At 38.6% G+C, this 12,247-nt stretch overlaps 2 pseudogenes; one reads left to right on the plus strand and one right to left on the minus strand.

Annotated features, from left to right (window-relative positions):
- Positions 1–313: 313 nt before the first annotated feature.
- LOC130831591 (60S ribosomal protein L21-like) lies at positions 314–796 on the plus strand (annotated as a pseudogene).
- A 4,834-nt stretch (positions 797–5,630) lies between these two features.
- The window catches only part of LOC130858394 (mitochondrial adenyl nucleotide antiporter SLC25A24-like), a 71,173-nt pseudogene continuing 64,556 nt past the window's right edge, over positions 5,631–12,247 (minus strand).

Below are 12,247 nucleotides of genomic sequence, written 5' to 3' on the forward strand. Positions count from 1 at the left end.
TAGCTGGCTCCTTCCCTGCTAGACCATGGCATAATGGGGGGAGAACATCTTTGTACATTACATAAACGATTTGGATCATAACCAACATTACAGTTGCCTGTTGTTGAAGTCTAAGTATGTCTTACAAAGTCCACATATATTCTTTCTATACTGAATGGATTAATAAACTAAGGCTTATATGGCTATTTATATATTATGAAGCAGTTTCATATTCCTTATCTCATGCAATTCTGAAAATGATCCTGTAAATAAGGTTTATAAAAGGCAATATTGCCTTTCGGCCAGAACTGCTATCTTCCAGTAATTCACCAAAATGACCAACACAAAGTGCGAGAGGAGGGGCACCCGTTACATGTTCTCTAGGCCTTTTAGAAAACATGGAGTTGTTCCTTTGGCCACATACATGCGAATCTACTAGAAAGGTGATATTGTAGATATCAAGGGAATGGGCACTGCACAAAAAGGAATGCCCCAGAAATGTTACCATGGCAAAACTGGAAGAGTCTACAGTGTTACCCAGCATGCTGTTGGCATCATTGTAAACAAACAAGTTAAGGGCACAATTCTTGCCAAGAGAATTAACGTGCGTATCGAGCATATTAAGTACTCTAAGAGCCGAGATAGCTTCCTGAAACGGGTGAAGGAAAATGATCAGAAAAAGAAAGAAGCCAAAGAGAAGGGTACTTGGGTTCAGCTGAAGCACCAGCCTGCTCCACCCAGAGGAGAACACTTCGTGAGAACCAATGGAAAGGGGCCTGAGCTGCTGGAGCCCATTCCCTATGAGTTCATGGCATGATGGGTGTAAAGAAAATAAAAGGCCTGGACGCTGAAAAAAAAAAAAAGGCAATGTTATTGTCCCCACTTAAAAAATATGGAAACTGAGACTCAAAGATTAACTGAGTCTCCAAATATCAAAGACAATGAATGAAAGAGACAGGACTGGAACTTAGGTCTTTCTGAATCAAAGTATCCTTACTTCCTACTTCAGCACAATGCATTATTTCCCCTAAAAATTGTAATATTGTTACATAAGGTTTGTAGTTTTCAAACATTTTCATATCTGTTGTCTCATTTGAGCCTAACAGGAGCAGGTAAATGGGCACACAGAAAAAGGACATGAGACCTTGGGTCTGGATAAGGTGAAAGGTTAGAACTGAGACTTGTGCATAAAGCTGGAAACCTATAAAGGCTGTATCTGCAGATGCACAGTCAGGTTCAATCGATAGCTAGCTCTCTGAGATGAAGTCAGAAATTTCAGAGGAGGAGGAAAAGTGATCAAGTTCTCCAGCAACAGGGTAGGCCCCAGACCGTTGGCTGAAGTACAGAACTGGCCTCTTCCTAGGTGCCAAAGAGGAGGAGAGCTAGATAAGCAGATTGCTCCTTCACATCCCATCACTCTCATGGCGGTATGTGGCAGATAGCTGGTAGTTTAGAGAACTATTGGGCTCAACACTAAGGCCTCTATTGCTTTTTAGACAGCTGGCTTAGCATAGTACCTGGCACACCTATGTTGAACTATAAACCAGTTTGACCCCTGGTGGGAGACTAGTGGTGAGGATGTTCCTGTTGTTCTGCCAGTTTGGACTCCTTTTGTTTTATGCCACAGTGAAGCTGTTTATATAAGGCTGAGAATCACTGAGAACATCTAAGATTGGACTAGGACAAGGCAGAGATGGACACTCTATGAACAGTTTCAGGGAAAAAAGTCCATTACTCTAGTTTTATCCATCAGTTCACCATGATCATCCCTAAGGATACCCAGCCCTTTATGAAAAAATGGAGATAGAGAACCATGCATTGATTAGCGGACGAATTAACTCCCTGTAAAATTACAAAGAACTTGAAAAGTTCTTTATTCAAGACTTTTTTCACATACCTACAACAGATTTACTAATATTTATTGCTGGATCATTGACAAAATTAGACCCTAGCCTAGACAGGAGGGGAATAAAAGTAGTCTGTTTCCTGAAGTGTTACAGACATTGAGAACCCATGGATGTTTTTGGGTTTTGCAAGGGTTTATAATGACCCTGCAGGATGTTGTGATCAACATGCGGTAATTTTCTCAACTGATCTCTCCAAAGTGAATGGAATTACATGCTATTTTTTAATATGCAGTCTGAGCAGAGTGAGAATACAAAGAAGTTCTGCAGTGCCTTCAGGAACACAGGCTTTGCACAAAGCTAGAGAGGTGGGTGCTCTGCTAGAGGACTCTAGAGATCTGAGGGCTTACTGTTTTCTCCAAGTGGACTGAAAATAAATTCCTGAAAGGCCTCTGTGGATGTCTGGAGAGTCCTTTGCCTTTCTGGGTGAAGTCCAGAGAGTTCCTGGAGTCAAAAATTTCAATACACACTTAATCTCAAGCATCTCCAGATCATCAGTTCTGCTATGATCCTTCTGTATCTTTAATTCATATTACTAAGTCTTTTCTGTAACCCATTCCTTAATCTATCCAATAATCTTAATTATATACTATAATATGCTGCTAACTCTCCAGAGACCAAGAAATAGAATTTCACTAATTTGTATCACAGTTCTGCAAGGTAATCCATGAAAGGGCTGATCTTTAAGCTCTAATGGTATCTGAAAAACTATGCAGAAGTGTGCTTTAGGGTTAAATCCAACTTCTGACACCACATCTTATAATATTGTCCTGTTGTTTTCTTCTGTGGCAATCAGGAAAGATCTTTGGTGTTTCTTCAAGATTCACTCCAACTCATGAGTTTCAATGTTCAAGGTACATTCTGATAACCATTGTAATATACGGCTACCCCTCAGGCACCCTCAGTATCTAAAGATCAGGCCTAGACTCACTCTCAGAGAATTGAGAGGCTGTACCCTAAGGACAATGGGCTAAATCATCACTTGAGGAGATTTTATCAACTATCTAGCCCATAGCCAAGGTTCTGGCTGACAGTAGGCCTTCACGTAAAACAGAGGCTCTGACCGTGAGAGATGAGCACAATCCTTAATGAGGGAGGAAATGTTAGGAGATATGTTCAAGGTACTCAGTTCTATAGACTTCATTTCCTCATCTGCAATTTGGGATAATAACCTCAACCTTCTAGTATGGTTGTTAGAATTAAGCAAGAGGACCTTGAAATAATACCTGGCACACAGCAGGCACTTAATAAAATAAATTTTAGTCTTTTTTAATTAAAAAAAAGACAGCATTTGACATTGACTTCTGATACAATAAGTGAGTCTATTACTCTACAGACAAGTCTTTAGAAGCCAGCATTTTATAACTACGGCTATGGTAGCAAAATCCTCATTGGTCTCACTGGCTCTACTACCCCCTCTTTCAATGGCTTTGTTCTGTTGTCAAAGTTATCTTCTTACACCAGATCATATCATCATCACATACAATTCAAAGTTCAGGACTTGTCACCAACCTGCAGCAGTAGCCTCATATCTGGCTATGTCTTTCTATACACCATATGTTTGAAAATGACCAGCCTACTTGCAATTTCCCCAATTCTCCATGAACCTCCCCATTTCCATGTTACTGCTCAAGCTGTTGCATCAATTTGGAATGCTTCTAAAAAGTCTGTCTGCACAACTACCACCATTACTCAGGTTTCTTACACATGTACTCCCGGACTTCACGTGAGATTTGCCTCCCTCCCTTCTGGTGGTCTTCGGCTTAGTTTAACTAAAATTCCACAATCCTCTCCTCCCTCTTACATTAGGTCTCAGCTCCTCTCTCTTGTATAAAAGGTTCCCAACTCATCCCATCTTAATTGGGATTGAGTAAAACATTCCTCAAAAATATCTTCCTCTCTAATTCCCCATCAATATTCTCAATACTTATTTGGTTTCCTGGATACCTTGATACCAGAAGAAAATGTGCCCTGAAGAAGGAATGAAAGTATTCTGGTTAATGGAAAGTATTAAGCCCCACAATAAATTAATAACTTTGCATTGTGATATAAATCTGAATCTTGTGAGCAATTTTAGTTACTATATCACCAAGAAACTGATCACCTTGAGGAAATTAAAGTTAAAATTTCAGATCAGCAAGGCTAAGGCTCAAGGCGTGGCCTTTAGTCTGTATAGCTAGGCAGTTCTTTATCTGAGCTTACTGTGGCTAACCAGGCCATTACCACTCTCACCACACTCTTACTTAACTCCAGCAAAGAACAGGATTTTTTTTTTTAATAAAACTGAGGAGAGAGGTTTAGAATTTCAATTGACTCAATCAACTTCTTGTGGGAAGACATTCTGGAACCTTTTTGAAGCATTGAAAGTGTTGAAGTATGTGGGCCGAGCGATGGGATTCAGAATGTCCTGCTTGAGCAGTGGAGGAGCTGAGGGTGCGGGGCGTGGAGACTAATATCACCCTGTTTGGTCCTGAGGGATGGCTGGTTAGCCAAAGACGGGTAAGATTCCTCAGAGGAGGAACAACCTAAGACAGGCACAGCCGCAGAGGGGCCAACAGGGGTGGTGCATCCTTATATCACCGTGTTTGGCCCTGGAGGATGACTGGTTAGCCAGAGACGGGTAAGATTCCTCAAGGGAGGAACAACCTAAGACAGGCACAGTCGCAGAGGGGCCAACCCGGGTGGGGCACAGACCCCCAATATCTGAGAGAGGTCTCCTGCCCCCAGGGCTGTTTTGCTCTCCACCCCCAGCTCAAATCCACACCTGCTCAACTCAGACCCAGGAAGTAAACAAAGATAATTGCCTCAGTCATGTGAGGCCTTTGATTGTTTATGAGTGTAACCTGAGAATGTTAGCCCACGAACTCAATAAAAGCAACCTGGGATGAGTCAGCAGGGCTCTTGATCCCAGAGGTCTTGAGCCCCCCGGTCCCACTTTTCTCTTCAGTCTGTGTCTGTGTCTTCTTCAAGCTTGGGGCACCCGTCACTCACCTCGAGTCGCCGAGCTGGTCTCGGCAACTTCTGAGTTGAAATAAGAATTGCTTCAACAAGTATGAAATAATGGATTTAATTTTAAAAACTCTCTCAAATGTTTTTCAACCAGAAGATAAAAACAAATTCATCCAATGCCAATTTGTTCTCAGTGCTGACTTCCTTATAATAGCTGAAAATATAAAGAATAAAAATGAACAGTGTTTACATTTACAAATGAAAATACCCAGAGAAATAAGCAGTATATTATCATGTTATCATTATTCCATCTACAGTCTGATAGAAGGAATTATGAAACACATTCCATTTTGCTTAAAGAAGGGAAATAGATCATTCGCTACAACATCTATTTTAAATGCACTGATTTTTCTTTTAGTGTACAAAACATTTTTAAGCTCTGCTTTCTAAAAAATTGTTTAAATGCAAAAAAGCTAACACAAACTACTACAACTGACCACATGTTTTATAGTGTTACTATGATGTATGTTCAAACCCAACGAAAACAAGTTTCAAGTTAGGATTCAGGGAGAGTAATGGGAAATGTAAATTGAATTCTGTGGATGTGAAGGATTTTAATTATTAAAGAACTTTATCAAAATTATTAATTTATAGATTTTGTAATAGATAAAGAGAAAATGTTTTAATAATTATTTGATACTTCTTTCCTTTCAGGAAAAAATAAATTTCTCTTTACAACCCAAGTATTATCTTACAGTTAGGTGATTATAGTAATGAAAACAATTTGATATTTCACTTCTAAATGAATCCCAAATGTCGTTTCACTTTTTCAAAAGTCACACAGCCAATGCATACTGCAGGAAGCACCTTTATGATGTTTGGTGTGACACCCCTGAAAAATCCCATTTTTCCTTCTTTGTTATGTATATCTTGAACGAGATGAATCATAGAAGTTCTTCCTTTTTCCTCCAGTGCTATGAAGGAAAAAAATCAGTGTAATTCAATATTTCACCTTTACACATTAAGATAGTCCAATGGTTAATCAGAATTTACAGAGGTTGAAACTACTTCAGAGTATACCTCTCTCCCTACCTATAGAATAGTCCTGTGCTGTGCAAAATGGTAGTCGCTATACACATGTAGCTACATATTTAAATTAATTAAAATTGAGTAAAACTAAAAAATCATTTTCTCAGTTGCACTAGCAACATGTCAAGTGTTCACTATCCCAGTGTCACTAGTGGCTACTATACGGGATAGCACAAATATAAAACATTTCCATCATTGCAGAAAGTTCTATTGGACAGCACTTGAAATCCTTTCACAAGGGACCTCAAAAGAGCATTTCGAATTGTGTAGGCATACATAATTTGATAGGGGGATGGACAGATTCTCCACCTGAGCTGCGATATAAAATAAATCCCAAAATCTCACTAAAAAGAGGAGAAAAAGAACGTAAAAGAATACACTTACCACATGACCCCTTGAATAGCTAACTCAGGAAGATAATAGGATTATGTGGGGTTTTTTTTCTTATTGAAAAGTGACACAGGTATTTTCTTAAAGTCTAAATTCCTAATACTTCACTTGAGCAAAACAAAACAGATACCCTGCACTCTGCTCAATAGCTCCTTGCTAAATGGATTGGAATACAGAACAAGTGCATTCAATTCCACAAGTGTATTAAGTTCCTGATGCAGAATATAGTAAGCGCAGAACTAGGGGGAAATAATATGTTCATATTGAGTAACTGCTGATTCACTTGGAAGAAAGAAAAATCTTTTCTATTGTTCTGTATGGAACTTCCTAACTGTAAACACTGTAGAGATCGTCAATCATTGAAGGAAATGAGGAGAGTTCCAAATAGAACTTTGGAGAAGAAAGAAAATCTAAAATTCACAAAAGACTCTGCAATAAAACAATAAATCCAAAATTCATGCTTCAAACATCAGAGAGTTAGCTTTTGATTTATTTATTAATTTTTACAGTTTTTTTTCTGAATATTTTTTATTTATTTATTTTTTTTTGCCGATTTTTTTTAAATTTATTATTTTTTGGGGGGTACACCAAGTTCAATCATCTGTTTTTATACACATATCCCCGTATTCCCTCCCTCCCTCGACTCCTCCCCCCTTGAGTCCCCCCCACCCTCCCTGCCCCAGTCCTCTAAGGCATCTTCCATCCTCGAGTTGGACTCCCTTTGTTATACAACAACTTCCCACTGGCTATCTATTTTACAGTTTTTGTTTTTGAAATCATTAATTTCTACTCATTTAGAACAAGTTATTTTTAACTGTTTTTAAGTTACTGTTTATTATTGATCCATTAAAGTTATTTTAAATAACTTTTTAAACTTATGATTACTTCGCTGAAATAAAACTCACCTTGAACCTGCATGCGTGTTCTAATAAGGTTCAGAGGGAAGCTGGCCACCTGACCACAAGTGTGAGACAATGTACTACAACCCAGCAAAATCATTATCCCAGGGTCTAGAGGGACTCTTGCATAATGTTCTAGCCAATAATTCTTCAAAAGCTGGCAGAGAAGAGAGTAGTTAATATCCTTTAACAACCATGCAAGTCTAAGTAAAATAAAGTTCATTGCTCACTCAATTTCAATAACATTATTGAGTAGCTTCTTGATTCAAGAATTATAGAGAGCATTTTCATAGACGTTATCTCATTTAATCCCTACAGAAGTTTGATGTCAATATTGTCACCTCTGTTTTATATATTTTATAAGTGAAGAAACTAATTCAGAGACTAAGTTATCAGGTCACAAAGCTGATAAATGAAAGTCAAGCTTGGTCACTTGAATTTAATAACTGTTCTTTCCAAAATATTTTTATTTATTTATTGGTTGCATTGGGTCTTTGTTGCTGCACATGGGCCTTCTCTAGTTGCGGCAAGCAGGACCTATTCTTCATTGCAATGCACGGGCTCCTCATTGCAGTGGCTTCTCTTGTTGGGGAGCATGGGCTCTAGGCACGTCTGCTTCAGTAGTTGCAGCACGCTGGCTCAGTAGTTGTGGCACATGGGCTTAGTTGCTCCACGGCATGTGGGATCTTCCTGGAGCAGGGCTGGAACCTGTGTCCCCTGCGTTGGCAGGCAGATTCTTAACCACTGTGCCACCTAGGAAGTCCCCCAAAATCTTTACAAAAGATTTTTTCCTACTCTTGCTTGTATAAAGGGGGCAATCTCTGCTGTCCTATCAGGCACAGGGTGCACAGATGTTTTCAAATAAACGTATTCATACAATCTCAGTTTGAGTTCTATGTTCGTTCCTCTGTTCATGTTTTGTTTATTTTGTTTTGCTTGATTGTTTTGGTTTGTAATGATATTCAAAGACCCAGGCAAAATCTGGAGATTCTCAGAGGGATTAACAGAACATTGTAGAGAAGACTGAGTAATCCACTCTAAGTTAACAAAACCACCACATTTTCTCAAATTTTAAGAATGATTCATCTTTCTAAATTTGTTTTTCCTTGAATAAAAATAGCTAGAAGAAATTATATAGAAATAATTGGTTGAAAATATCACCAGATGCTTTCAGAACTATTCATTTATTAAAGGATACAACTCTACCATTATATACTAGGACAATTACTATGAAATATATAATTTGATACTTTGGAAAAAATAAATTTCAAAATGTCCTTAGTCAGTGTGCATTTATGAGAGTCATGCAACAATAGAGATAAATGTGTAATGGTGCTTTGTTACGACAGCAAAAAATAGTTAACTTTAAAAATAAAGGAATGGAGGGAGCCCAACATAAACGGGGTAAGAATTTATTTTAATAAGACCATAGAAGCAAGAAAACAGAAAGGAAAATAAATATATGGTATAATATTTAATACTTTAAACTTCTACAAAAATGTAAGCATATTTCTTTCAGTGTTAAATGAAATTGGCTTTCACATAATGGTGGCACCACTTGCCAAAAATACCACTGAGCTTGTGCCTAGAGAGATATTCTTCCTGTATTGAGAATGAATTTTAGTTATTCTAGTCACATACTCTCAATGTCCTTATAACCAAATAGTATTTATTGTTAAGATGGTCTACCTGAAATAGATGTATGGCCATAATAGTGAAATGACTGGCTGACGGGGGAGGGGAGTAACCTACACTGCACTAGAAGGATATCTGCCCTATCTCTCCGTTGCCTCTCCCCCAGTCGTCCCCAATTACGCCTCTCCTCAATTCTCATTTTCACAACTGTGCAATAGTATCTGTTTTCTCAGTCTTTTTTTTTAAAAGTAGTTTTTAAAAATTAATTAATTAATTTATTTATTTAGCTGCTTTGGGTCTTAGTTGCACCATGCAGGATCTTCATTGCAGCATGTGGGTTCTTCTGCTGCAGCACGTGGGCTTTTCATTGTGGTGTGCAGGCTTCTCTAGTTGTGGTGCATAGGCGTCTCTCTAGTTGTGGTGCGTAGGCTTTGTTGCCCTGCGGCATGTGGGATCTTAGTTCCCTGACCAGGGATCGAACTTGCTCCCCCTGCATTGGAAGGTGCATTCTTAACCACTGGACCACCAAGGAAGTCCCCCCAGTTTTCTCAGTCTTAACTGAGATTACATCAGATTTTTCTAGGGAGCTAAAAAACATGAATCTCAGGTCTCTTACAAGAATAATTAAATCAGAATATCCTGGGATATAGCCCAAGAATCTTATTTTTTAAACATCCACATGCCAGTGATTCTGCTATGCATACAGAGTTGACAACAACTATTTCATCAGCACTGAGGCCTTTGATTATTTTTTCAGACCCCACCCCCGTATCTATGCTCCCTATTTCTGCAGCTTTTATTGCTACTTGTAATTCACAATGTCAGATATCGCCCTAATTCTTCTTCATGGGGGTGTACACAATGTACGCCAGACACATGAACTAACTTATGTGATTGGACATGCGAACGCACATTCGCATCTTTTAAAGTTCACAACTTGAAGGTTCCTATGTAGGGGACTTACTGTGTTGAATATAGTTCCCTGTGCTATACAGTAAATCCTTGTTGTTTATTTTATATACAGTGGTGTGTATCTGTTAATCCCATACTCCTAATTTGTACCCACTCCTCCTTTGGTAACCATGTTTGTTCTCTATGTCTATGAGTCTGTTTCTGTTTTGTAAATAACTTCATTTGTATTATTTTTTTAGACTCCACATATAAGTGATATCATATAATATTTGTATTTTACTGTCTGCCTTACTACACTTAGTATCATAATCTCTAGGTCCATCCATGTTGCTGCAAATGGCAATATTTCATTCTTTCTTACAGCTGAGTAACATGCCATTGTATACATATGTACCACATCTTCTTTATCCATTCATCTGTTGATGGACATTTAGGTTATTCCAGGTCTTGGCTATGGTAAATAGTGCTGAAATGAATATTGTGGTGCATGTATCTTTTTGAATTAGAGTTTCCATCTTTTCTGGATATATGCCCAGAAGTGAGATTGCTGAATCATTTGGTAACTGTATTTTTAGTTTTTTAAGGAACCTCCATACTGTTCTCCACAGTGGTTATGCCAATTTATATCCCCACCAACAGTGTAGGAGGATTCCCTTTTTTCCACATTTATTATTTGTAGACTTTTTGATGATGGCCACTCTGACTAGTGTGAGGTGATACCTCATTGTAGTTTTGATTTGCATTTCTCTAATAATTAGTGATGTTGAGCATTTTTTTATGTGCCTATTGGCCATTTACATATCTTCTTTGGAAAAATGTCTATTTAGGTCTTCTGCCCATTTTTTGATTGGGTTGTTTGCTTTTTTTGATATTGAGCTGCATGAGCTGTTTGAATATTTTGGAAATTAAGCCCTTGTTGGTTGCATTGTTTGCAAATATTTTCTCCCATTCTGTAGGCTTTTTGTTTTGTTCATGGTTTCCTTTGCTGTGCAAAAGCGTATAAGTTTGGTTAGTTCCCATTTGTTTATTTTTGCTTTAATTTCTTTTGCCTTGTGAGACTGATTTAAGAAAACACTGCCAGGGGAAGGGATACAAGACAGTGGAGGAGAAGGACTTGAGCTCACCTCCTCTCACAAAAACATCAAAACCACAACTAACTTCTGAAGAACCACAGACAAAAAAGACTTGTACCTTCTAAAAAAGATATTCTACATCCAAAAACAAATAAGAAGTGTGTATGTGTGTGGGGTGGGGTGCTTCCATGATATAATCAAATTCCATATCGACCAGATGGGTGACCCACAACTGGAAAGTAATTATATCACAGAGGTTCTCCCACAGGAGTGAGAGTTCTGAGCCCCACATCAGGCTCCTCAGCCTGGGGGTCAGGCATCAAAGGAGGAACCCCTAGAGCATTTGGCTTTGAAGGCCAGTGGGATCTCAGTGCAGGAGCTCCTCCATAGGACTGGGGAAAACAGAGACTCCACTCTTGATGGGCCCACACAAGGTTTCATGTGCACAGGAACTCAGGACAAAGCAGTGACTCCATAGGAGCCGGGGGGCAAGAACACTGGTGGCAGAGGCCCCAGGGAATATTAATCGGTGTGATCTCTCCCGGAGGTCACCATTTTGGCATCAAGACCTGACCCGACCCAATAGCCTGCAGGATCCAGTGCTGGGACATCTTAGGCCAAACAACCAACAAGGTGGGAAGCACAGAGTCCCAAGCAGGAAAAACCCAAGGAGGAAAATGCTGAGACACATATTAATCGAATTGAAAAAAATAAATAAAGACAAAGACAAAGTATTAAAAGCAACAAGGAAAAAGCAACAAATAACATACAAGGGAACCCCCATAAGGTTATCAGCTGATTTTTCAGCAGAAACTCTGCAGGCCAGAAGAGAGTGGCATGATATATTCAAAGTGATGAAAATGAAAAACCTACAACCAACAAAACACTAGCCACCAAACCAGCTTTACAACAAACGCTGCAGGAACCTCTCCAGGAAGAAAAGAAAAGGCACAACTAGAAATAAGAAAATTATGAATGGGAAAGCTTATTGGTAAATGAAACAGAGGTGAAAAAACAATAGATCAATGAAACTAAAAGCTTATTCTTTGAAAAGATAAACAAAATTGATATACCTTTAGCCAGACTCAGCAAGAAAAAAAGGGAGAGGGCTCAAATCAATAAAATTAGAAATGAAAAAGGAGCTGTTATAATGAACACCATGGAAATACAAAGGATCATAAGAGACTACTACAAGCAAATATATGCCAATAAAATGGGCAACCAAGAAGAAATAGACACATTCTTAGGTACAATCTTCCAAGACTGAACCAGGAAGAAAGAGAAAATATGAACAGACCAATCACAAGTATTGAAATTAAAACTGTGATTTAAAAGCTTCAACAAACCAAATTTAAGACCAGATGGCTTCAAAGGCAAATTCTAGCAAACATTTAGAGAATAGTTAACACCCATCCTT

Source organism: Hippopotamus amphibius, chromosome 1 (assembly GCF_030028045.1).
Source record: "Hippopotamus amphibius kiboko isolate mHipAmp2 chromosome 1, mHipAmp2.hap2, whole genome shotgun sequence".
In the NCBI taxonomy this organism is placed as follows: domain Eukaryota; kingdom Metazoa; phylum Chordata; class Mammalia; order Artiodactyla; family Hippopotamidae; genus Hippopotamus; species Hippopotamus amphibius.